The sequence below is a fragment of the Camelus dromedarius genome, unplaced genomic scaffold (assembly GCF_036321535.1).
Source record: "Camelus dromedarius isolate mCamDro1 unplaced genomic scaffold, mCamDro1.pat HAP1_SCAFFOLD_43, whole genome shotgun sequence".
NCBI lineage: Eukaryota > Metazoa > Chordata > Mammalia > Artiodactyla > Camelidae > Camelus > Camelus dromedarius.
The window spans coordinates 647,523-674,578 of record NW_026989754.1 but is presented as its reverse complement, the minus strand read 5'-3'; the positions used below and the strand labels follow the sequence as shown (position 1 = coordinate 674,578).

The following is a 27,056-nucleotide window of genomic DNA, read 5'->3' as shown; positions in this document are numbered from 1 at the left end:
TGTAATAGACACTTGTTGAGCTTCGATTTACGGCTTAGCTTGTTAGCTCAGTAAACTGACACTAAACTTCAGATTTACGAGTTAGCCCAGCAGAATTTAGATCAGTAAACTGACACATCACACTTAGATTTGTGACTTAGCTTGTTAGCCCAGCTGGGCTTTTCCTTCACATGAGGACAGCTCTCCCACACCCAGGGAACTACTGTGAGCCCTTGATGGTTCCACTAGGGTGGAGTGTGGTTTACCCAGGACGGATGGGGACTATGCACCAACACTCAGGCAGTCTGCTCTGTCTGGGGCTCTGATCTTGAACCACCCCGCTCCCTGCCAGCCCAACACCTGGGACAGTGGAGCTAAGGCAAAGATCGTGCCTGCCTGTTTCCCAGCGTGTAAAAGGGGAATATGTACTCTTCCCAAGGTAGTTCTGAGCGACAACACCTGCGGGTGCTTGGTTCCCAGACCAACAGAAAACCCTGCTCCGCGTGGGGGCAACAGGTGTGATACCCGTAGGGGTTCTGCAGCAGCATCGGATGGAGGGCTGGATCAGGGAGGTAAAACTTGAGCTGCGGGCCTTGAAGTGTTACAGAAGGGTACAGAGGCAGGACTGCCGCCTTCTTCAGGGTGCCACCAGAGGTAAAGCTTTTTCTCTCCATCCTCGCTAGGACCTTACCATTTCAGGATCCCTCCATTCTCTCTGCTATTCCTGTCCATCTGTCTCCCTCCACTTTTTCCCTCCTCTCCTCCCCCTCCCATCTTTTCCCTCCCTCACTGCCCCACCTTCTCTCGCAGAACCCAGAGCGGATTGCTGGCCCTCCTGCGCATGGGCGGTCGGTGTCAGCTGGACCGCGGGTTGGAAGCTCCAGCTCGGAGCCGGGGATTAGCCCCAAAGGCTTCTCAGCTCTGTCGCCCGGCAGGCCTTTAGCTCCTGCCCGGGGCCGGTGCCTCTGGCCGTGGAAGTGCAATGTGGGGTCTCCCGGGAAAGGGGTCAGGTGGCTGCGGGAGGGCGGTCCGCGTGTCACAAACCACGAGGGCGCGAGTCAGCCTGTGTTCAGCTGAATTGCTCGGGCCAGACCCCTCTGCCCGCGCCACCTGCCCCAGTGCCCCAGTGCCACAGCTTCCCGGGGCCAGGTGTGCACCTGCCGCCTCTCACCCAGCCGGGCTCCCCTCAGTCCGCTGCTGGCGTCCCCTTCCCCTCTCTCGCCCGCGAGTCCTCTCCTCCCGGGCTTCCTCTCCTCGGCCACCGGCCCGTCCCCACAACTGGGCGGGCTGCATCCCAGGCGGGCGGGGTCTGCGGACCCGGACGGGGCAGCTGGGGCTGGGGCTGGGGATGGCCTCCGAGCGGGGCTGCAGCCCGCGTTTCCACCCATTTCCCTGCCCCGCGACTCCGGGGCTGCCCTGGTCTTCCTTTCCCGCTCCCTGAGGAACAGCTCAGTGGCGTCTGCACTGCTCCCTGGGCTGAGAGCTTCCGGCTGTAAAGCCCAGCTACTGGTGGAGTCGGGAAAAGGGATCCTCAGTGCCAAGCGAGCTTCTGTCTCCTCCCTCAGTGTTTCTGCCCCAGGTAAGTACCTTGAACACTTTCAGGTGTTATGATGGCGGTGCTTGTTGGTGTCATGTGTTTTTATAGTGAGAGGGTTTACAGTGTTGAAAGCAGGGCTTGGTTCAGTTAAAATTGAGCTGAAGGCTTAAGGCTGTGTCATCCTCCTTCCTTCCCTCTCCCAGGGTGAAACGTGTGACCATCGATTTTAAAAAGACAGTTACATTCCCTAACTAGCCCAGCCCAGCTTGGTGTGTTAACAGGAACAGCACCACCAGAGGCGTTGGAGACCCAGGGACATTGCAGTCCTAAAGAGCTCCTGGCACAGTTTGGTTTGTTTTGGTTTTTTGTTTTTCTTAAATTGTGGGGCAGACTAAGTAGTATAGAGGGAAAAATAATTGTCAAGAAATATTTTTTCATATAACAGCTTTATTGTGATATTGTTCACACACCATGAAGTCCACCCATTTAAATGGTACAATTCAGCAGCTTTTAGCATATTTACAGTTGTGCAACAATTATTATCCTAAACGTTTTCATCACATCAGAAAGACCAGTGGAAATGAATGACCAATCCACCCCTCCCCAGTGGTGGTTCTAAAGAAGTTTCTTGGCTATTCTTGACCATAAATTAACTTGTTACATTCCATGAAAAATCTGGTAGGAATTCTAATCAGAATTGCAATGAATCTGTCTATCAAAATAGGAAGAATTATTGTCTTTACGGCATAAACTTCTTCTACCCATGAATATAACTGGGACCCTATATTTTCATCTCTCCAGAGCCTGGCCCATGGGAAGTCCTCACTAATTTTTGGGCTTGTGAATGATGAGATTCTATACATCATTAGTTGCAACTGTAGCCTTTCACATAAGAGAAAATTAACCTCAGTGAAGCCAAGTGACTCTCTGATGGTCAGAAAGAGTGACAGCCAGTGCTGGAGTGATCCAGTGGACTTGGTGCTTGCAACCAAAATTCTTCAGCAGCTACAGCTAAGGGGATTAGAGTGTTCTTTTATTTTTTCTTAATGGCGTTGCTTTTATTTTTACTTATTTTTTTAAATTAATTTTTATTGAAGTGTAGTCAATTTACAATGTTAGTTTCAGGTGTACAGCAGAGATTCAGTTATGAACATATGCATATGTGTATAAATATGTTTTAGATTGTTTTTAGTACAACTCATTACAAGAAATTGAATATAGTTCCCTGTGCTATATAGTAGGTCCTTGTCATTTATTTTATATTTATTAACGTGTATCTGTTAATCCCCCCTTTCCTGCCTGCTAACCACAGTTGGCTTTCTATGTCCATGAGTCCATTTCTAGGAGCACCATTTTTCTTAGTAATATATGCTGGTTGGCTGCTTTCAGTTTCAGTAATTCCATCTGTGGGTGCTTTTCTTCTGGTGGCCTTTATGTGGTTTGTACACGTGGTAATAGAGGTCTGTATTTGGGAGAACTCCAGGCCTCGTGTAGTCCCTGGTACAGAGTTCCCACTGAGTTGATGCTTGAACTGGGAAAAAAACATAGTAAATGTTGGAATTTCCAATATGGTTGAGACTTCCAGGTTTCTATAACCTGCTTAGCCCACCTTAATATTGGCTGCACCCTTACTTGGTAATTTGGTGGAATTCCATGGTATGGTGGTGTAGAGACAGGGCCTTTTATGCTTATTCTCTTTCCTTTTTCTAACACTCATTCTCCTGGGTCTCCCAGATCCTCCCCCAGCAGTGCCCAGGGCTGGCTTGGTGCTGCGCTGAGGATATATTTATTAATAAGGACCTTTCCTCATCTCTTCTGAGCCTCCATTTTTTTCTCTGCACAATGAGGGCTTAGACTAGATATGTGCTTTTCAGTTTCCTTTAAAGCCATGTTTCCTTTGAGAAACAGAAAATGCAAATCACTCCTCCCATCCCAACCCTTTAGATTTTGATACAGCCTCCAAGGAGTGACATAGCACTTTGTGGAAAATTGATGTGATTGTGATTCCAGGTGGCACAGAAAAGACTCTTCAGAGATTTATTGCAGGGAGAGGGCAGGAAAGGTGCAGTATGTCACACTTTCTAGTGTGAGCACTGGAGCAGTGGCTTGGATTTAAATACGGTGTCTGACGTGGCCTCTCTCTAATCATGTACAATGTGATAAACTTCTCTACCTCAGTTTTTCTTGATGTGTCAAGTTGGCGTGATAATATTTTAGGGCTTTTGTGAAACATTATACACATAATCCATTTGTGTTTCGGTAGAAATAAGACCTGCTAGGGATTCAGGGATTTGTTTAAAAAAAAAAAATCTTGTCCATAGCAATCTGTCGGTGTGTATTTTGAATTTCCTGTAGGGTGAGGGTTGAGTCTAAAGTCCATCGTGGGACAGGTGGCCCATAGTTTTCTGTGCGCCTGATTGCCCCCTCCTCCCCAGTCCTCTTCCTCAGTCCAGGATTAAGTTCCCTAGTAGATTTACACAGAGGTCTTGTGGAAATGGCTTTTCATTTTATTGTTTCACCAAGAAGGGCTGCCATCATGATCTCTGTGGTCAGGTTTTGAAGGGCTGCCATCATGATATCTAGTCAGGTGAAGGCTATGCAATTGGGAGTTTCTATTTAATAAAAAGAAAAAAATTACAAATAGAAAATTAGAACAAGGGTGATGACAGGAGCTCTTGGAAGTGGGCACCATTAGTTTTGTTAGCTTCAGGTGCAGTGGCCTCTTGCCACGAGGACCCATCCTCTTGCTCTGAAGTTGGAGGGACCAATGGGTTGAGTGGGAATGTTAACTGAGTGTATCTCATGTGCTGGCATTGTCCTATTTGTGCTTTGTGTTCCTTATTTGAGACAGTGAGCTCATTTAACCTCAATAGCCTCTTTAAAAAATTAGACTTTTTATTTTGAGATATAATGTAGATTCCCATGTAGTTGTAAGAGATAATATGGAGAGGGCCTATGGACCCTTTGTATAGTTTTCCTTAATGGTTCCAACTTGCAAGTTTGGGGTACAATTCATTACTGACTCACTAACAATTTGAGGTTTGTTTTATTGCCCTAATTTTATTCACGATTAAACTGGGGCTTAGAGAATCACACAGGCCTGACCAGGTCACCCACATTGTTAGTGTCGAGACGGGTGGAACGTGGGCTTGGGATTTCCAGGCAGTACCATTATGATGGTCTGTGGCAGGGAGCAGCATTCACTTTGCTGGTTTATTCATTCATTCAACAAACATTATTGAGTAACCTCTGTGGGTCAGATGCTTTAATAGGGTTATCTGATTCTTCAGCAGTCCTGAGAATCAGGTAATGTTTATATTTTTTAATCTGAGAAAATTAGCTCTAAGAAGTTATAACCCCCCCAAAGGAAATATAGCTCATAAAGGAGCGATACTAAATTTGTACAGTCACCCCTTTTTATGCAGGTGGTACCCTAGGCATTTTACATTTGCAAACTTCTGTAATCCAGATATATTCATGTAAGAGAAAGATTTTTTTTTTAATTGAAGTATAGTCAAGTTTACAATGTTGTGTCAATTGCAAGGTTTTTTTTGAATTTTGAATTAAAAAATATTTTTTCAGGAGGGTAATTAGGTTTATTTATTTGTTTCATTTTTTAAAATGAGGTACTGGTGTTTGAACCCAGGACATCGTACATGCTAAGCACGTGCTCTACCACTGAACTGTACCCTCATCCCCAAGGCAAGTTTTCTTATCCATTATTCTGAAGCTTAGGAGTTCAAATAAATTGGATAGAAAACCAGATCTTTTGATCCCACTGTAGTACTTTTCTTTATATTCTGCTGAAGGAGGATGGGGAAAGCACTTCCTTTGTTCATTTCCTTATTCAGCATTTTTCAGCAGTGACTTTGCATCAGGGCCTTGGTAGGTGCTTGGAAACAGAAAACAAGAAATGACCCTTCTCTGCAGGGCAGGAAGCCTAGACCAAAAGCTGGGTAATGTGATCCGAGCTACGGTAGCCATTTGAAGACTCTGAGGACAAACTGTACCCCCGGATTTACTTGAGCTTCCCTTGCCTTCTGGTTGGTACACACCAGGTCACCGCAACCCAGATGGGCCTGCAGCCCACAGTACAGTATGTACTTCGATCTCCTCTCCCCTCTCGTCAGGGCCTGCAACATGAGCATCCCTGACTACGTGCAGTGTGCTGAGGACCACCAGACTTTCCCCGTGGTGGTCGAACACGTGGGGATCATCTCAGAGGAGAATTTCTTTTGCATCTATAAGTGAATCACCTTGGTGAGTCAGATCAGTCCGTGCAGCTCCCAGTGGGCAAACTGTATCCACTACAGTCACCACTATGCGCCCAAGAATGGGTGGAGCGACTTCCAGACCCACCGCAAGGTCTTGGGCCTTGTCATCATTACTGACTGCCTCTCGGCCAAGGCTTCGAAAAGCTCCACGTGCAGAGGAGCTGTATGGCACCACGCTCTATGACTCTCAGCTCTTTGACTTTCTGCTGCATGGGGAGGTGGCCGAGCAGCCGCGCACCGAAGTGGCCTTCAATTTACTAGGACTGCAGGGAGGTGGAGAAGAGGATCGACGACTTCACTGAGTCACTCTTCATCTTGCCCAAGTCCAAGTGGCTGGACGGTGCATCCGACAATTCTGGGGACAAGATCCTCCTTCTCTGCATCCCATTTGAGAAGGAGGACATCATGGGACTGGACACAGAAAGCAGGTAAGTTTACCTGGAGGCCAGTCCACCCTGGCTGTGTGCCGGGTTTCTTCCCTACATCCAGAAAGGGATCAGCAAGGAAGAGGACTCTCTTGTAGCCAAGGGTGGAGGGAGGTGCAGCCCGCCGGTTTACAGACATTTAAAAGTGAATCTGCCTTTGTTTCAGAGAGATCCTTTTAGGGTTATTGTGGGCACTTACTCCAGCTTTTCAGCCAGGACCCTGGTGGGACCCCTGGAGTTGCTGTCCAATAGAGTATCCACAGCCACTGATGCTAGGAGAGCTGGGGAGGAGGCTGCTCTGAGCTGAGATTTGCTGTAGGTCAAATGAACATCAGACGCTGAGACTTGTCTAGTAAAAAGAATGTAAACTATCTTATCACTTCCTATATTGATTACATGTCAAAATGATAGTATTTTACATACAGTAGGTTAAGATTTGTTCTTAAAATCATTTTCTAGTATTTGTTTTTTGTTTGTTGGTTTGTTTCTTTGTTTACCGTTTTAAATGTGGCAACTGGGAAACTTTCTTTACATGGCTCTCATTTCATTTATGTTGGGCAGCCTGTCTTAAGATAGTCTCATCCCTTTGCTTGTAGATGAGATGCTGAATCCCGAGAGGCAGAACGAGGCGCTGGTTGAGTTGGGGCTGGAGCCGGTGTCTCCTGCCTCCCAGGCCCAGCACCTGTTCGGCTCAGGCCCTCTCTTCCTGCCCGACAGCCAGCATGCCATGTTGGGACATCAGAATCACCGCCAGGGACCTCCGAATGAACTCCTTATGCAGGGAAAGGCGTATCACGGAGTATGGGAAAGAACAGGGAAATGTTCATCCTCACTTTGTCCCTGTGATTAAGTCAACGGCCCCACTTTGTCTCGGAATTACAGACGAGCTCTTCTGGGCTGCCTACCCCCCCCACCATCTGCTCTGTTTCCCCGTGTATCTATAGTGCTGTCCTTCGTGCAGAAGAGGGTGACATGCCTTTGCCGAGAGGTGGTCCCCCTTTGCTGGGGAGAGTGAGGGAAGCTGTGTGCCCACGGCCTACGGCCTCAGGCCTTGAGTCTGGAGAGAACTCATGGCGGTCTGACAGGTGACGGTCGGAGGACCTGGCACGGCTGCCGGGCCCACTGTGGAGGCGGTGCTCTGTGATTCTTGAAATTAACTAAGATCAGATTCTACTTTCTGGTTGTTGGTAAGTTGGAGGAGAAGATGCCAGAGAATTGATAAAAAGAATGTCCAGACCAGCCCTGTGAGTGATAGGCAGAGGTGACCCGAGTCCCCCACGTGTGTGAGGTGCCTAGCGGCCTCTGGATGAATTTTCTGTTCCTCCCGGACATAACTCTATGGCTTAAGGAAGAGGCAAGGCATGTCATGGCCTGTACTTGTCCTCACAGGGCCCTGTGATCTTCATGCCCGCACTCCCCTTCTGCTCCTTGGAGATGAGGTGTCAGGTTTAGGAGCCTGGGCACTGCTGAGGGCATAGCTGCCAGCACTGTGCTACACCGAGGCTGGCTCCGTTCACCTCACATGTCACCTCCTGCTGAGCCCCCAGGCGTCAGTCAAGGTAGGTGCATAGGTGCAACATACGCAGAGACCACGTTCTCCCCCTGGACAGATTGGTTGGTGAGCAGTGGAAGCCTAGAGCCCTGCCCCAGCCCCAGGCCAGTGCCTCCTCTTTTGTCATAGGAGGCACTGGTGACATTTGTGCTCAGCAACTGCTTGGCTCTGACTCTGCAGACCCACCAGAGAATGCCAACTTGTTTTTGCCTTTTGAAGTCTGCCCTTGGGATTTGGCGGAGTAGCTGGATGTGTGCTTAGCCCATAGTGGTTGACACTGTCACCATTGTTTACCCAGAACCTCGTGTACCAGGCATGGCTCCCAGCATCAAAATACAGCAGCGCATTAAACCTCCCTCCTGGTGGGTCTGTCTGTTTTGGTACCATAAGGGCTCAGCCAGCATCTTAACGTCAGTGAGATAACGTGGCAAGTGAGCTCGGGTCAACCACATTCTCCTCCAGTCACTTTTACTCAATTTTTGCTTTTACTATTCCACAGTCATTAATTTTTTAAACAATGCTTTGGTACAGGAACAGTCTAATTCTCTCCTGCTACTCTTGGTGGAAGTGAGTAAAACTGTCCAGCCTGAAATGCGACCACAATTTGTAGCTCAAAAGCTGCCTAGACGCATATAGGTGGAGTTTTGGTTAGGGGCGCTGATCACGTTGGGGTCCCCCAGCAGCGCCGCTCCCCTCAGGCCCCTGCCTTCCCTGGAGCAGGAGGTGAGTGTGGGTCTCACCGTCCCAGCATCCCGGGCCTCACACACTCACATAAATTCTTGTACATGCTGTCAAAATCATTTTTGTTCTTGTGTGTTTCTAATTTTCTCTTGTTCCTCTTTTCCTTTTTCTTTATTCTTTTTCTCTTGTACTGCCCAGTGAGCATGTTGTTGCGTCTGAAAATGTGGGCTGTGCACACCCTGCATTGGAAATATCCAGATTGCCCTCCGTACTCTCTCCATCGCTTTAAAGAGCAAAAACTTAACAGTTACCTTGATCCATGTATTATCCTAGTCATTTTTTATTTTCTAATTTTTTGGAATATTTGCTTTGTTAGCACATCACCCACTGGTGTTTGATACCTGTTAAAATCCTTGCTTTGAGGAACCTGTTTGGTCCTCCTTATATTTGGTGACAAATGCGCCCTTATTCAATTTGTTTGATTGTTTTGAAGAAGTGAGATGCGAATTGATTTAGGCGGCTGCTGAGGGATTCTTTTCATGGAGTATTTAATCTTGTCAAGTCAAATTCTGCAGCATCTTGCTCGATTCCTGCTTTTACACAAACGTGCTCTTCACGCGGTTCCTGGCTGTCACAGTGTGACGTGCGTGATGGCACTTCCTGGCCAGCGGTCACTGGTGAGAAAGTGGCAGGCTCATGGGTGTGCAGCTGCAGGGGACGCTGTTGGAGGAAGCAGTCACCGTTTACTTATTTAATTTTTTTTTTTTTTTGCATTCAACATCCCTGTGCCATTTACTTTACTTTGCCTTCATAAAGTGGCTTAGGGGGGTCTAAAATCCATGCCACTCTTGTGTTCCCTTTACGAGGCTGGTTTTTCTGAGTATCAGGAAAACATGGCCTTCTCCTAAGTAGCTGGCTCACCTGGATCTTGTTGACACAGCGACCGCTAAAGGGGACCGTAGCTTCCTCTCTTCTCCAGCCAGTGGGCATTCAGAGCCGGGTCTGTGCTTTGCCTCAGCAGCCGTGCAGGCCTCCCTGCCCCGGCCTTTAGTTTTAACCCATGTTGGCATAAATAGCTGACTCCGTGTCTGTTGCAGCTGATGTCCACCACTGACGGCCGTGTAGTTAGTTTGCGGTAGGGAGTCTGCAACACCCCAGCCAACCTTGAAGGAAGAAGTTTTGGCCGACCTAGGACCTTGGATTCTCACCCCCATCATGGTTCATCTCACTCGGTGGAAGGGTTTGGCCACCACCATCATGCTGAACATGAGGCCTTGTTTCTCCTTTCATGCTCTGGTCCAAATGTGGACACTTCATTTATCACTGAATTTGTATCGCTTGAGACAGGCCATAATATCTGAATGAGTCCATCACATTCTGGATGGGGAACAGAACAGAAGTAAGTGTCACAATTAGATGGAGTCTAGGCTGTCCGTGTTGGCTAATGCTGGCTGGGATCTGTGATGGCCGGGCTGTGCCCTGGACACAGGCCTTTCCCGTGGCTCCCGAGAGCCCAGGGGTTGGAGTGAGAACAGCCTTGCCTGGGTTCCTCCATCCTCATCTGCTCACTGGCAAGTGTGTCTGCTAATTAGGAGCTCCCCCAGACCTCGGGCCCTTCAAAGCTCAGACCACGGGAGAACCTTGAGTCCCTTCTCCTGGGCCTCCTTTGTGAGAATACAGTGCCTTCTGAGGTGACCAGTGGCAGGAGATGCCTCCCCCTCCAGGGAGCACCCTACGGAGGACTGTTAGTCAGTGTACCATGCTGTGAACTTGGGGGGTTACGGCCATGGTCCCTGTAGAACCACATTTGAGATGGGCTTAGCGACGGAAATAATAGGACTGATTCCAGGCCAGGGATTAGGGGAGGGAACATTGGAAATTGAATGTGACCTCAAACACATAGTTGGGTGCTGGGGCTGTTACTAAAATGGGGAGTCTGGGAGGTACCTGCCAGGAATCGAATTCCAGAGTAAATGGTGAACATGAGGCATTTTTAAGATGCCATTTGTCATCCAAGTTAGGACTTCAAAGAGGCACTCGTGTCTATGAGATTGTGGCTCAGGTGAAGGAGCCGGACTATAGATACACGTTGGGAGTCGTCATTCTTAGCTGGTGTTCATAGCCTTGCATGTGAATTAGATCATCTCGAGAGCTGCAGACTGAGGCTGAGGGGGGGCAGGGCCCTGCCTGGGTTGGAGGAAAGCCCAGACCATGCAGCTTTGGTGTGTCAGTCAGCGGCATTTGCGATTTTCAGCCTAATGCCATTTATCTTTAAGGGGCCGGGGGGTGTGCAGGGCCAGCCAGGAAGAAATCTGAAGGGAGGGTCGTGGCCACGTGTGTGTCTTGGGAAGATGCAGAGTCTGCAGGGTCCTGGAGGGTAGACTTCTTAGAAGCTGGAGTTGGAGTGAGGAGTGGGCAGAAGGTAGTCACACTCACCTGTGAGGGAGGGGGGAGTCCTTGGGAGTCCCCACCCTACCGGACTCGCTTTCCCATGAACAGAAGGCAATCATACAGAGTATCTGAAGTGAGAAAGGATGGGTGCTGGGAGGGGAGCCAACCTGGAGAATGGTGCTTGGAAAGTTCTGGAATAGTCTCCCTGGAAAATAGCGTTAAAAATACCCAGAATCTTAAGAACGTTGATAGTGACTGGGGAGGAAGCAGTTTTTCTGGCCTCCTAAGGGTAAGTCATGTATCCGGGGATACACAGAAAAATCGGGCATTCTGTTCCGTGGTCTTGATCCTTACCGAGGGAACAGTGCAAGTTTAAAGGGGGAGAAGGGCAGTGGAGGGAAACTAGCCAGGCCCCGTGTCAGGTACCAGTCGGCCGCCCTACTTGCGTGTTGAATTCACATCCATGCCTCCCAGGTGGGCGGTGGCAGCCCCCTTTTGCAGATCGGGAAGCCTTCTCAGAGGGTTAAGGAATTGGTCCGTTTAGTGGCTAGTAAATGCTGCAGCAGAATTCAAGCAAGGCCTTGTCAGACTTCAAGGGCATGTTTTCTCTACTAATTCCGGTACCTCCCTGTTGAACCTGGAATGATGAATTGGGTCAGTTTTGGAGCCTTTCAGAAAAAGTACGATTTAAGTGCCTCAGGACTGTTTCACAAAGCTCAGCGTTCTTTGATTTTTCTGAAGCACCGCAGTGCTTTTCGCCCCACAGTTGTTAGGTATTCTCCATTCTCGATGACGTGGTTGCAAATCACGTACAGGTGCAAAACCAGACTTAGCAGCTTCTGAAGGGAAACTCTCCAGTTCTCCCTTGATCGGCTTTCTTCCACGGGATGTAACTGTGCTGCAGTGTAGGCCTGAGTTTTACTTATGGAGTGAGGGTTTAATATCCAAAGTTAGCATAAAATGGTCAGATGAAGAAAATCGACGTTGACAGTTTATTTTTGGGTTTCATTAGACAAGATATACTATCAATTAATGACCCATATAGCAAATGAAATTGACTACAGAACATTGCATTTCTTACTTTCTATTTAGAGTTCTCTTACAGAATAGTGTTGCCTGTTTTGGAACATCATCTCCACCACCACGGCACCTATCAGTGTGTTGGTGTGATTGCATTTACGCAGTGAATGTAATCTGATCTTCCTCAGCCCCAAACACTCCAGTGAAGAATCACGGGCTGTAGCCATCTCTTGGTCACGCAAATACTTCTAAAATTATATGATGCCAGAAAAGAAGGAAGAGAGAGAGAGAGATTGCCTTTATCAAAGTTCCTTTCAATTCTAACTGCAAACTGTTGTTGAGCAGCTCTGGTTTCCTTTGGATATGAATATATACATTTCTTTGCATGTAATCTGGGTTTTGGACTAGAACACCAAGTTCTTGCTGTCCACAAGCCACAAAAACAGTAGCCAAATTGCACACGTGTGAAATTGTTTATATTTTTCCTGAGAAAGTATCCTTGAATTTGGGACTTGGGCTGTGATTTTTGCTTTTTGCTTCCCGCACCCCTCTTGTAATCTCTCACTCCTTCCCACGTGGCCCCCAAGAGTTCGTGGTCTCAAAGGAGCGGGCAAACACCCAGTTGGTCACCATGTACTGCTGCTATAGATGAAGCCCAACCAAGACCTAAAGGACATTATCAGAGAGGACTTCCTGGAAGAAATGGACTCTACATTCATTTGTGAGGACAGAGTGTCAGCCAGGAGAAGTAGTCAAGAATGTGGCTCAGGTGGCAGGTGCAGCCCGGGCAGATGCCTGGAGGCTTTTGGCTTGGGGAAACGGGGAGAGTGCCCTGTGTGGTCCAGGGTGGAAGGTGCCCCTGCTGGTGAGGACACTGGAGAGAGTCTGGGATGGAGGGCTTTGGAAGAGCTTGGGTTTTACTAGAACTGACACAGTAGTCAGTGAAGGGTGTCATCAGAAAGTGACCCTCAGGAAAGGTAATTCTGGTTTTTCTTCTGATATTCTACAGACACAAGGGTCGGGACGTGTGAGAGTAGGTATATCTGTCTCTTTGAGACCCACCCCGTCAATCATTTATTCATAACACGTGCACTTCTGTGTGTCTAGGGGAGAGAGGGTGGAGCCACATTAGTAAGCAAAATGTATTTGCTTCTTGTGAGCTTAGCATTGTCAGAAGTTGACTTAGCCTAGAATGTTCTAGGAATAGAGGAACAAATTGTGGTAGTTGGAAGGAGGGAAGGCTTCCTTGGGAAACAGTCAAAATGAGCCTGGAGACAAGTGGGAAGTAGGAGCAAGTCAGGGGGCCCCTGAGGTCACTGGGGACCTGTGTACTGAGGTGAGGCTGGGCAAGCAGTGTCTGGGGTGGGGCTAGAATTCCACCAGGGAGCCTCTGAAGGGTTTGAAGTGGGGGTGATGTAATCAAATTTGTGATTTGGGAAGACTGCTGTGGCTCTGTGTGTGTGTGTGTGTAGCAGGGAAGAGGGGAAGGGTGCCACCAAGAGGGGGTGTCATTAGAAGAACATTCACAGGCTGGGAGAGAGGCGTCGGGACTGCTTGGGGACGGCAGGGGCAGTGTGGATGCCGGATTTCCTTATGGGGAGGGCTTGTTAGCAGGGCGACCCTAGAGGCGACTTTTGGCTGGAAGAAAACAGATGGAGGCTGCCAGGTGGACTTTCCTCTTCTCTCCTTCCCTGCCTTGTGTGATGATCTTAGCTCAGCCAACTTTTGGAAAAGAAGAGCTAAGTTCCAGGGTAGCCCAGGACTTTGTTGAGCTCGTTCGAGTGAGATCTGATAGGATTTAGGTTTGTGTTCAGATCTGCATGTTCACTTAGCTAGAAACGTCCCGTCATTTCGATTTCTATAGGGGTTTTTATTCTTGATAAAGATTGCTTTCTTGGTGAGAGGAAATTTAATACAGCTGTTGGCTTTCTCAAAAAAAATCATATCTTTTAAGAACTTTAATATTCAAAACAATAGGAATATATTAAAATGTTAAAGTAAGTCTTTGGTGCAGTTTCTTTGCTTTCTGAGCTAGTGTGGAGTTAGAGCCTTTGCATTACTTAAGAGCACATACTTGTCAGTATTTAAAGAGCTGTTTGTGAGCGCCCCAGGCCCCACCTCTCAAAACATCATTAAAGTTTGCTCTGAAATAGTGAGGTCATAAAGGTCTTATTTGCAGAAACCAAACAGTTGGTTTATAATATGCAGCATAGCTCCCTTTATAAAATAATAATATGTTCAAAATTAAGAAAGTGGAGGATAATTGATTTTTTTAAAGCTGAAACATAAACTTTCTTGTGCTAATGTTGCAACTGGAAATTTTGAAAAGAAAAATCCTACTGTAATATCATCTACGTGGAATACATATATGACTTTCACTTTTGAAATGTAACTGCGCGGTGGTTTTTGAAGTCAGGAGAATTCCAGCTCAGATACTGGCAGTGATGGTTGCTGGCTTTTAATGGAAGGGCCTAAATTTGCCTTCTTAGCATTTTTTTTTTTTTTTGGAGTGAAAAGTTTGAGTAGTGCTTTGCCAGCATGATTTTGGGGCAATTTGAGGGCAGATGTCGTGTACCAGCAATGAGATATTTCCATGCATTTTATTTTCCAGACATCACCAGGGCACATGTGGGGTTTGTGCCTGCAGGCTGGAATGCTGCTGGACTCCCTGATCCATCACCGTTATGTCCTGGAGCTGCTCCGGTCAGTGAATGATTTTCTGTGGCTTCTAGGTAATGTGGTCTGAGGCAGATGATCAGATGTGTAGTTAAATTACTATTACTTGAAATAAGAGTAACCTAGAAACATGGCTCTAACAATACAGTGTGAGGGAGAATTGGCTGAGCTGCTTGCAGTGGGGAGTCTTATCAGGTGACTCCTTCACCGTGATACTTGCCAGTATCCGCCCCAGCCCTGCACGGTAGTCCTGCCGAAGCAAGCATGCTCTTTGCTCAGAAACGCACTGAATTTCCTTGTGCCTCTGTTTGTTGGCTTGTTTTTTGAAAGCACGTCTTGCCCTTTGCTTAAATGCCATCCATGGTAGTCACTTCTTACACTCATTCTACTGGACTTCATTCATAAATAGCTGCTGAATGGAAGAACAGAATGTAGTATCTCCATGTAGTGGAACATTATTCACATGTAAGAGTGAATAAAAAAGAAAAAACAAATAAAGAGGAAAATGAAAAAGGCCACCTGTTCTGGGAACTCCTCCCTGACTGTTCAACCCGCACTTTTCCCTTTGAAACCCAATCACTTATGCTCCACCGTACTCTTTTTGATAGTACTTACTACCTTCTAATAAACTTTAACGTTTTCAAAAAAAAAAAAAAAAGAGAGAGAGAGATGCTGATACCACTTCAAAATGGACAAGCCTTGAAAACAGCATTTTAAGTGAAAGGAAGCAGACACAAACGGCCACATATTGTTGATTTCAGTGATCTGAAATGCCCAGAAAAGGCACATGCAGAGGCAGAGAGCAGGTGATGGTTGAAAGGGGCTGGGTGGAGGGGGATTAGGGAATGACTGATAGTGACAGGGGGTTTCTTCTGGGGTGATGAAGTGTTCAGGAAATAGATGGTGGTGAGGGCTGCACAACTGTGAGTGTGCAGAAGACTGCTGAGCTCTGTCTCTGGGAGTGCCTGTGGTTGGGGCGGCTTTATTTTGTTCTCATCGTGCAATGAGAAGACTCATCTGCTGCTGTGGCCGTTCTACTCCCGTGAGTGGTGAGGGTCAGAGACTTTGTAGAGTCATGTTTCTTTTTTTTTTGCCCCTTGCTGAGTGTAGGCAAAAAAGGTTTAAGCCTGAGAAAGTGCTCCATCTGCAGAAATGTCTTTTAGTTTTGCATGGTGTAAAAATCTTGAGAGCTTTTTAATCATTGAGGACAGCCTGTGGGGGGAAACAGCCCGTGAATCCTGGGTGAGTCCCGGAAGAGCTGCGCGTCCTTCCCTGACACGGGTGGGGATTTCACCCCCGTTCAGGCAGTGAAGGGCCCAGACCCGAGAGCGGAGTTGACAGTCGTGAATATTTACGTGAATCCGCTGCTTCATCTTGGATATTAATTTCAAGCTGAGTCAGTTTGTGGCGGCAGCCTCATCCTACATCAGGAATTTATAGTATCTGCTCTTTGAGGTGAAGACCTGACAGACTTGACTATTTAACAGTCTCCCTTGAATTGATATCTCAGATTACTTTGTCAAAAGCAAAACAGCAGAAATACAGACGTCCTTTAATGCCAATGTGACCTGGAAAGGGTTTAGACTCTGTGCCTCAGTGGCCTTATCTGCGGGTGGGGATGATGATAACAGTGCTTCCCTCAGAGGGGCTGGTGAGGGGAGAGTTAGAAGCACACATGGAGGACTTACACGAGATGCTCATGAATGACCGAATTTAGTGCTCTCAGCCTGGTCAGGCCTCAGGAGCAGAGATGTCAGAACAGAGCAGTCCTAGCGGGAGCTCGATCCGTGTTGGCAGGTGTTATGATCAGTATCACCTCTGTGGGTTATCAGGTAGTTTTAAGACTTGGTAATATGAATTCATGAATAATGTTAGAAGACTAGACATCTCAGATCCTGTTTACATAGTTCTGAAGATTTCCTCTGAGAAATGGATGTTTTCTCCCCGTCTTAAATCTGAGATGAGTCTCTAAAAAATTCTGTATTCCTCCATCTTTTTGCTTTAATTCTCCATTTCTTAAAAAAGAAAGTTTTTAAATGGAGTTTATGGGGACTGAACTGAGGGCCTCATGCATGCTAAGCACATACTCTCCCAAATGAGGTATAATCTCCCAAATGATTTTTTTTTAATTTACTTTCTTAGTATTCAGAGGTTAGAGGCCTCTAATTCTTTTTCTGGAGACTTGTCCATGAACCTGTAAATCTATAATTAATGGACAAAACTTGGTTTATTAAAAACATCAATAGAACATTCTGCAATCCATCCAAAAGGAAATGCTGATTGAATTAAAATGTTTCTCCTTTAAGGTGATTTCTCCCTTTTGGTCTAGCTTAATTTATTAACAGCCATCCTCATCATCATAATGACCAAACTCGCTCTGAGTGGACACCTACCTAACACTAAAATGCTTTCCTCATGTTTTACTTCATAGCAGGTGTTTGAGGGTAGGTATCAGTGTCTCCTTTTTTGCAGCTGAGGGATTGAGAGATGGAGCAGCTTGTCCCAAATCACACGCAGCTGGCGGTGGCTAGCTCGGTGCTGGAACCCAGGCTGCACAGGATGCATTCTTAATTGCTCCTCTAATCAGCCTCCCGTTGAGTGGTTACCCGAACTGCTGTGACTCCATAAATGGCCGATTTTAGTGATCTCAGCCTTATGAGGCCTTCAAAGGAGAGACACCAGTGAGAATGTGAGACAGAGTGTCAAATTAAAATTGTACATTTTCACAAATGTTTAATTCTCAGGTAATTACTTAAAAAGTTAATTTTTTTAATTTAGTGGTCTGTTAGCACAAAAAACAAAACATTAAAAGCAATTATAGTGCCAAAGAGAAGTGGGCTTTGAAAGTCCGACCACTGTTAATGATGTTACTTGTTTTTCTCTAGTGGCCCTTATTGACAGAAATACTTACAAAGACTGAATTGGTTTTATGTAGTCTTAATATGGAAGAAAAGATTGTCAGTGAATATTATAAGTAAAATCTTTACTCTTTTCTTTCCTGATGGTGAATATGTAAGTTGTTTTCATGGCTTAAGTACATTTCCTCATTTGTGAAATTTGAGTAATATCGTTTAACTTGTCTGACTGTGAGAGTTAGACGCCTTGTATACAAAGAACCCAAGAGGTGCTTAATAAAAATGTGCTGTCAGAATGACAGATATTTTAGAAGTATCAACTCTGAATACTAAAAAGTGTCGCTTATTTCTGATGCATATTTAATATTTATAATATTTATATATATGATATATTTGAATATGGTTTAAAGTAACAAGGATTCATTTTTTTTTTTTTAGTGTAGTATGAAGTTTTAATGAAATCTGTATCATACTAGTGAGACAGGGACTAGTTAAATTGCCTTAATCAGACGACCTTGAATATTACTTACACAGAATATTTATTGTTACAACTCAGAATTCATGTTGCCGTGTAACCATCCACACAGACATTTAAATTCGTGGGATTCTGACCAGATTCATTAAGTTTAGTAAAATCCACATTGATCATTTTCAGGGAATAAGCTTCTCTGTTTTGTGATTAAGCAAAATTTTGATTTTTTTTCCTGCACTCTTAACAGGTTTAAAATATCAAAACATTGATTTAACAAGTCACTTTTTTAATAGAATAAAGCTCATGCTGTTTTATTATGTAAATAAATATTTTTGTATTTCATCAATCTTGTATGATATCCTGGCTCTTTGAGAATTATTTTGCAAGATACTTAGATAACCTACTGTTGGAAAAATATAAACGTGACTGTTATGAATATAGGCCTAGTACAGATCTGTTGGTTTATGCTACAGTGCAAGACATGAGGCCTGGGAGAGCTTTGCTGCCGATTGCAGGACAGAACCCATGTCTCAGTTTCCCCTCCTGTAAAATGAAGTGGCTGGACTGGATTCTTTCCTCTTCTAAGATGAGTTTCCATGAACCTATGTCTTTTGTTTATATTCAGGAGTATTAGCAATATCAGATTAAATACTGAATACCCTTCCCTTCCCCCGAAGCAAAGTGCAGTATGTGCTACATAAGCTTTTAGTTATCTGATTCTCTTTTCTGATCCTACAGGCAATTTTTGTGTTGCATCTTTCCCGGCAACCTGGAAGGTCATTTTAGCCATAGGTGGCGCTGTTGCACCTTCTAACAGTCTTAATATTCCTTTTGCAAAAGAAGGCTTAACAAATGTTATTTTGTTTTGATTCCGTTGCTTAGTGCTTCAGAATAGCACAATGTCCATTATGTCTGTCTACCTGGAAAAATTATTCTGCTTATGTCTTAGACTTATTCTGTCATCTCGCTGTGAACATTTCAGACTTGCTGTGCAAACAATGGCAAAATCGGTCTTTTCTTCCAGTGTTAGAAGTCAGTGAGCCGGGATTTTATAAAACAGCTAGAAGCGGCCTCTGGAGCACCTTAAAGCTGAAAAGTGTATTGAGTTCCTGAGTATTGACTCCGCCGCTGTGTGTTAATTGGTGGTAGGAGGTTTGGTACATATACGAAGGGGTGTAGATTTTTGAGTTGGGTTTGCGTGCACGTGCTGCCACTGAGCCACGTGAGCCTGAGTCAGTTTGCTCTGAGTTTTTCCCTCGTCTGTGAGATGGGGACATTCATATCTGCTTTGTCGAATTGTGAGAATTAGAAATTATGTAAAGTGTTTACCACAGTGGGTATGTCAAGAGGGCTCATAAACTTTAGCTGCTTTTTTGTGTGAAGCCATCATTTGAGAGTCTTTGGCAATTACTAAGAAACAGGAAAATAAGAAAAGCTGGTTTTATGCTGAAAGATATTTGAGGAGGTTCCTTAGTTCCTATACCCATAATTAAGCATCAGCAGAGTCAGAACTGTTACACTGTCGCCCTGAACCAACGTTAAGCCACAGAATTCTTTGTTACTTCATATATTTTGGGGCTTAAAGGGATCCAATACTTATACACATGTTGTCTCCAGCAGCCAACTGAGAGATGACACAAAAGAGTAGGCAGGCGATAAATGTCTTATTTGTTACTGATGAAGCCACGTTCTCCATGAACTTCAGGGCTGTGGGAAAATGCGTGTCATGATACTGTGTCCCAGAATTAGAGACTCACCCTGTCCCATGTAGCTCTGTGACACAGCGAGCCTTCTCTTGAGAGGACCTGCCCGTTCATGCACAAGGCTGTCCTGCCATGGAGCCGAGCATCCCAAGTGCTTCCCAATGGTGATCAACACTGGAGAGAAAGGAAGGGTTTCAAATGCCCTGCTTGTCTCCCTGGACTCACACCTCACTCTGTTAGTGTGAGGAGGGCTAGCTGTTGGCCAGGGGCCAGGGGTGTGAATGGAGAAGCACTCTCCATGGCCCAGAGGAGTGGTTAGGAGGCATTCCCTCCCTCGGTTTAAACAGGTGGTGGGATGGAAGAGAAGGGTCCTCCCCAAGAGTTTATAAAAGGAGAAATAAGGATTTTCTTTGGGACTTAGACTAGCCAGGAAACACATAAGATGATTAGAAGGGAGACTTGTAAATCACTTTGATATTAAGTTGACATTTGTTGAACACCCAAAATGTGCTATATTCTTTTCTGAGAGTTTTACAGAAATGAATCCTTCAATCTTCTCAACAAGCGAGTAAGGAAGGTTTGATTGTTATCCCAGTTTCACAGTGTGGAAATTGAGGCACACAGAGGGTAAGTTGGCCAAAATCACAGAAATAGTAAGTGGCAGAGCTGGTATTTAAACCCTGGCTTACTGGTTTGAGGCTCCCAGAGATGGGCTTTGGGTGTTTAGAGTTATCTGCATCCCTGAATCTTTGTACCTCTGTGCATATGTTAGCCCAGAAAGGACAGGGAAAGGAGAGTTACACAGATGCTCATAGTCATGTCTTGGCCACTGTCCACAGAGAGTGCATCGTGATTGGCGTTATTTGTTTTCCAGGCAGTAGATCAGTTCTTATAACAGAAATTTAGCCCATTGAGTTAATCTAGAAACCCTTCCTGCTCTGTTTCTGTCCATGCTTGCCATGTGACTGCCTCCCTGTGATTAGGCCATTGAGAAAATGTACTCATGGTTGAACTCTGATATTTCAGTCTGGTTCATAGTTTCACGTCTTCTGTTACATTAATAAGTTAAGTTTCTGGTTTTCTTTCATCAGTGTGTCATGAGTTTGGTTAATGTGAAACAAGTCCATGGGAGCCCAGGGGTGATGACGGTATAATTTCTGAGCACGTTGTGGCACTTCTACCCTTGCAGACCTGGCGGGAGTATGTCCGCCTTCCTCACTGATTTCCCCCAACAGCAGGGTCCTCTCCCACCCCCGCATGTGAGGCTGGGAGCTCTCTGAGTAGGCCAGTCAGAGGCCAAGTCCACCAATCAGAAAATGATGAAGTACCTGGAAGTGGTTTTAATAGAAGAAAAGGGTTTCCAGGTAGTCCAATGGGCTGTTCGAGCCCGTTTGGTGAAAAGCTGTCCAGTGTCTGTGGTTGAGGTGCTTCTTTGCTGTTGAAAAGCCTGGATTAGATGAAGGGATTTTAAAAAGCAGAAAAGGAGTGATTTCAGGTGAGAAGTGATGGATGACCACCTGTGTGAGGCATTGACAGGGTCTTACAAACTTCTTAAAATAACTTTAAAAGCTCTTCCATCTGAGTGCATTTCATATGGGGTCCAGTTCATCACTGGTCACCCTGAGAGGGCAAATAATTGATGATGGCAGAAAGGACACGGAGGTATCAAAAAGGTCTCAGTCATTTTCCCTTTTTAAAGGATGTGGCAAAGTGTAATATATTTGAGCTGGTTTTTCACTGAACAATTTTTAGTGTTTTCTGGGACTCCCCAATGCCCCAAGGTTCCATGCAGCTGGGTGTCCCCTCAGAGCATGTCTGTCAGAGCTTGCCCTGGGTTGACGTGGTGTCACGGGGAGCAGGACGGTCAGAGTCCCCGGATCTTCCGAGCTCCGTCTCCTCATCCTCAGTGCCGGGTTTCTCATCCGTGTCTACTTAGGGTTGTTGAGAATCACACGTGATGGTTCAGGTGTGATTTGTGATTGTCTCTGTGATTGGCATATAGTCAATATTTGAAAGAAACACTTTTTTTTAGTATAATTGTAGCACATAGATTGCAGTGCTTTTTAGTCTGCTTTTTTTATATAACTTTATTCTTATTTTTAAATATGCACTTATTTTTATTTATTTTTTTGGAGGTACTGGGGACTGAATCCAGGACATTGTTCATGCTAAGCAGGTGCTCTACAACTGAGTAATACACACCCTCCTTGTCTGCACTTGAAAATAAATATTTCAATACACAAAATAGCTCTTAAACACCATCATGGGACCTAGTCACTGTATAGAGAGTTGAACACGTATGCTTTTTCAATAAGAATAAATGTTGTTGAGACATACATTTCTGAATCTGTTAATGTGCTTAAAAACGATCATAGGTAGTGATAAACACGAATCTTTGATCCAGTACTTCTTAGGGTCTGTTTTGCCATCAAGTGAAATTACATTCTACAGAGAAAGCTAATTGGATCTCTTTGATATTTGGATGGTTTAGCAGATGATCAAGGCTTTCAAAAGCTGACAGATTTGTATTTTAAACTAACTACAAAGTTATCTTGTAGAAGTTGGAATTCCTAAACTTGTGAAGTGCCCAGTAATCCAGGGGGTATGTGTCTGTGTCTGAGTGAACGTTTGTGTGTGTGATTTCAGGAATCTAGAAATAAGTTTCATATGGACTTCTGATACCTTTCTCCTACAGTTCAAGGTATAGGCATATATTTACACAAATAAATTGATATTCTTTTGTCATTTTGCATATTTGTGGGAATAAGAGTTTCTCATACTTGTTTCAGAAGGGTTGGGGAGCATGAGCTCAGAAAACGGGAGGAGAAAGAGGCAGGGAGGCACTTCACACTTTGTGCAGGATATGAGAAACAGTAGCTTTTTTTTCTCTTTTCTTCTAAAGCAAACTGGAACTGAATTGTAACCTACTATTACCCAGAATTGCTTTTCTGATCAGATACAAGTGCCTCAGATTTTTCAAGGCAACATGAATGATGAAATGTGTTTTAGCAGTTATCATTAAAAGTAGTTTTATTTTTCAAGTAAAAGGCTATAGCGTGTTCTTCCAGCGGTACATGAAGTCCTCATTGATCTATGCACATGATCTATGTGCTTAGTTCCTTTGTTTTTTTTTTTTTAAGTGCTTGTTTCATTGTGGTGTGAATGAATGTTTAAAATTTCTGGATTTTGATCTTTAGAACATGCTGATTTATCAGAGCTGTTAAAAACCTGATTGTTATTTGGTCCTTGTTTGTTGGGGCACCCTATTGATTTCTGTTGTCTGTTAAAGCGGGAAATGCTTCCTCTAGCCTGCAGATCATTAAGTGAATGGTTTGCAGTGTGCCTTTAAAATTATTTGAATGCATTGAGCATGTTTGTCCAGTGAATTCTGAATTAACTCATTCTATTGACTTTGCTTTGGTTCTATGGCTTTTGCTCCTCTCCACAAGAATTTGAATTCTCTGTTGCATTTTGTATACGTGTTCTTAACAGGGGAAGAAATTTTGCATTTTTTACAGAGGTGGCTTTTCCTATCCCCTCTGAATGCCTTCTATAATTGATACAATAGTAATCTGTTATTGCAGTGCATAATTCTTTCATAAACTATTTTTTGGCATAATCAGAAACAATGACAAAGTATGATAATAAAAAATATGAAAACCTTCCTTCCTTTGAAGAATAGAAATGAGGTGGTCAGGCTCACACCTGCTTTGTGCCTGACACACTTACTCTCATGTCATTGTGTATCATGATTCGGAGATGGAGTTGCTCCAGGTTTATAGATTTTTGTTTTAACATTTGTGTTGAATTCTTTCTCCAGGCTGATGTTTCCTGTTGGTTTTGTGGAAAGAGTAGAAGGGAAACAAATCCTTTGTTTTGTTTTCAGGAGGCCTGAGTTGATGAGAAAAGGGTTGAGGGTGGGCTGAGGAAAAGAGTGACACTCCCTCTCCTCCCGGCTGAAATTGATAAACAAAGAAATCAATTAAGTGTATCGGTATTTGACCAATAGAAGTTAGAGAGCCCAAAATGGCTAGATATGCCCAATGGAAATTACTGAATTCACCTGCAGAATTATGTGCTTTACCAAGTAGAAGCAACTTAGAGCAATCAGAAAAATCAGTAATATGATGAGATATAAAAGGAATATTATATCTTTTATTTCTGAAACTTTTCTACGGTAAGTTGTGTAGAGCTAAAATTAAGTTTCAAGCACCAGGAGTTAAGAGTGTGGGTAGTTCTGTAGGATCGTTATTCACGGATGTGCCTAGACCCTGCTAGAGTGGCTGAAGATGGCAGGAAAAGACCCAGAGGCAGGATTTGTCATCCTAGGGTGTCCTCCATAATGGTTCCATGTGGGACCCCATGATTGGTTTAACAAATTGTAACACACACCAGCCTCCTGTGAACTTTAAGAAGAAAAATATATGCTTAAAAACTGCTTTGCAAGCAAGTGCCTGTACATCCTCACTCCAGTCTCCTTGCCTTAAAAAGCAGAGACAATGCTTTGCTTGCATAGTTGAGCTTTTAGATAGCACTCTGCTGGTTGCAAAGCAAGGACCGAGGCCCTCAGCTATAAACGCTGAGCTTGTGTGCTGTTAGATAGTCTATGATCCACAGAACAAGGACCTGGCTGGTCTGGTGGTCTGCTTTGTAATTCACATGTCTGAAAATGTATCTTGCTCCCCTCACCCCATGACTTCCCTAAAGATACACTAATCCTTTGTACTCATTGTGTATTCTACAATCTCTGCTTCATACTGTCTTTCCCGAAGTTCCTATTACTATCACACAACTGTTAATGAATTTTTCCTTTGATTATACACAATAAATAAGGGTGCAATTGAGAGGCTCGTGGAGTTGGCTCCCTACTCCCTCTCGATTTATTGACTTTTTCCACAGAGACTTGAATAATCATTCCATGTCGGTAAGACATCTGCCAGCCAACCCACAGTTCCAGGTGAGAAGGATGCAGGTTTATCTCTCCTACCCGATGGAGAGAGAGGAGAGAATTGAGATATGCTCCCCATGGTCCCTTCCTGTCCCACGGCCACTGCAGTTCACCTGCAGCCTTCTGGCCTCTGCTCAGAGGGCCTCTGTCCCAGGACTGACTGCAGCTTTTTCTTCCCTTGTCAACATTTCCTGTGCCTTTAAGAAGTTGGTCTCTTCTCTGCAATTCAACCCTGGCAGATGTGATGGTGGTCAGCGTGCTGGTGGGCAGTCCTTTGCGGACTCCCAGGAGACATGCTGATTCTCCTGAGTCTCTCAATCGGGGTTACAGAACAGTCGAGCACCGAAGGAAGCCCATTCACGTGAGGTCAACAGAGCATTTTATCACTTTCATTTTATTTTTAAATTTTCAGTGGAGAAATTATTTGTAGCAAACTGTTCCAGATAGTCGGCCGCCTGCTTTCCTCACTACCATTTCCTTGTTGGCTCTGGTGCTTGTTTTAAGAACCAGGTTTCTTCTCTGGTCATTTGTAGCAGCTGGGCTTGCCGAATCCTTGATCTGCATTTGAAGCAGAATGCTTCTTCCTGATGTGAAACAGATTTTCCTATTTCTGAATATTTCGTGTACACTCAGCAACTGTTTCAAGTGAAATGCTCTTGTCCAATTTCGGTTAACTCACATTTGCTGATCTCCTACTTTCATGCTGAGGGCAGTTTCTTCTTCCTCTAATAAAAGTTAGCAATTTGCATTTACTAGGGAAGGTACTGGCCCGAGGTGCTTTTTTTCTTACCAGTTTTAATACAATTCACCCATTTAAATATACAGTCGTTTTTACTCTATGCCCAGAATTGTGCATCCCATTTAATCTTAGAATATTTTCATTCCCCCAAGAGGAAGCCCCGTATGCATAAGCAGTCATTCCCATCTTCCCCATCCTCCCCCAGCCCCAAGGAGCCACTCTTCTCTCTCTGTGGATTTGCCTGTGCTGGACATTTCATTTAAATCGAGTCACTTCATGTAAGTGGAACCGTCTATTGTGACTGACTTATTTCACACTGAGTAACGTTATCAAAGTTTGTCCACGTTGTGGCCTGGGTCAGTACTCTATGCTTTGCTATTGCTGAATAATATTCCACTGTATGGCTGGGCCCCACTGTTTACCCATTCATCAGGTGATAGGCAATTGGGTTGTTTCTGCTTTTTGGCTGTGATGAGTAGTGTCGCCATGAATATTCCTGTAGGAGTTTTTATGTGGACATTTGTTTTCAGTTCTCTTACGTCTGTGCCCAGACAGCAGAGTTGCTGGGTCATTCAGAAACCAAATGTTCAACTCTCTGAGGACCTGCCAGGCTGTTTTCCAAAGTGGCCACGCTGTGTTACGTCCTCACCAGCAAGGGCTGCGTGCTCCGCTTCCTCTGTGTCCTTATTAGTGCTTTTTACCCTTTTTTTTTATTATAACCTATTGTTGTGAGTGTGAAGCGGTTTCTCCTAGTGATTTTGACTTGATTTCCCTTACAGCTAAAGATATTGAACATCGTTTCTTTGTGCTTATTGGCCATTTGTATATTTTCCTTGAAAAATACCATTTCAGATACTTTATTCAACTTTTAATTGAGTTGCCTTTTTATTGTTGAGTTGTAGGAGGTCCTTTTTTTTTTTTATAGATACAAATTCCTTATCAGATAAATGATTTGAAAAAAATTTCTCCTGTGTGTTGTTTTTCCACTTTCTGGATAGTGCCCTTTGAAGCAAAGTTTTAAATTTTGATGAACTCCAATTTATCTCTGTTTTCTTTGTTCCTTGTGCTTTTGTGGTATTATTTAAAATCTGAGGTATTTTATTTAAAATTTTATATATAAAATAACTTAATTCGTAGGACCGTTCTAGGAGATGGGTGCGGTTGTTGTCCCCAGTGTATGGATAGAAGACTGAGATGCAGAAAATTTCTCTGAAATATCAGTTTCACAGCTACCCAGTGCTGTGGGAGTTCAGACACTCATGTTTGTCCCAAACATCTGTGATCCTCACCACCATGCTCCACTACTGCCTGGAATCGTTAATGAAAACGTCTTTCCTTTTTTGATTCCTTGTTAGTTTGCTTTCTCATTGGGGACCTCATCTCCTCATTTTCCTTTCGGATATCAGTGTAGATTTATTTTAGGTCTCATGTAGGCAGAAGCATTTCTATCAGTTAACTTCTTTATTACTCACTCTCCAGTGATGAATGTTGCTAGTTGACCTAATCAAGTCATGCTTAATTCTTTCCTTCTCATGACACTAAAAACAGTCATGACTTACAGAATGCTAAAAGCAGAAAGTACTTGATTGATTTTATTTTGCTACCCAATCAAACCAATCAAATAAAAACCCGCTGTTGACACAGATTATAAGCCCTCCAGGATAGGGTCACTGTCTTCCTTGTGTTTCATTTATTTGGTCACAGTGTCTGGATAGTGCCTTGCTGTTCAGCAGTTTTGTTAGGAAACGGTGCTCGTGAATCATTGTAAGGACAGAATTTTGACAACAGACTGTGTTGTTCATTT

At 44.4% G+C, this 27,056-nt stretch overlaps 1 long non-coding RNA gene across 1 annotated transcript in view; it reads left to right on the top strand.

Annotated features, from left to right (window-relative positions):
- Positions 1 to 14,916, top strand: part of LOC135320525 (uncharacterized) — a 64,480-nt gene extending 49,564 nt beyond the window's left edge. The window contains exon 5 of the long non-coding RNA XR_010379694.1: positions 14,471 to 14,916. This is a non-coding gene — a long non-coding RNA (uncharacterized LOC135320525). The remainder of the gene's footprint in view (positions 1 to 14,470) is intronic.
- The last annotated feature ends 12,140 nt before the right edge of the window (positions 14,917 to 27,056 follow it).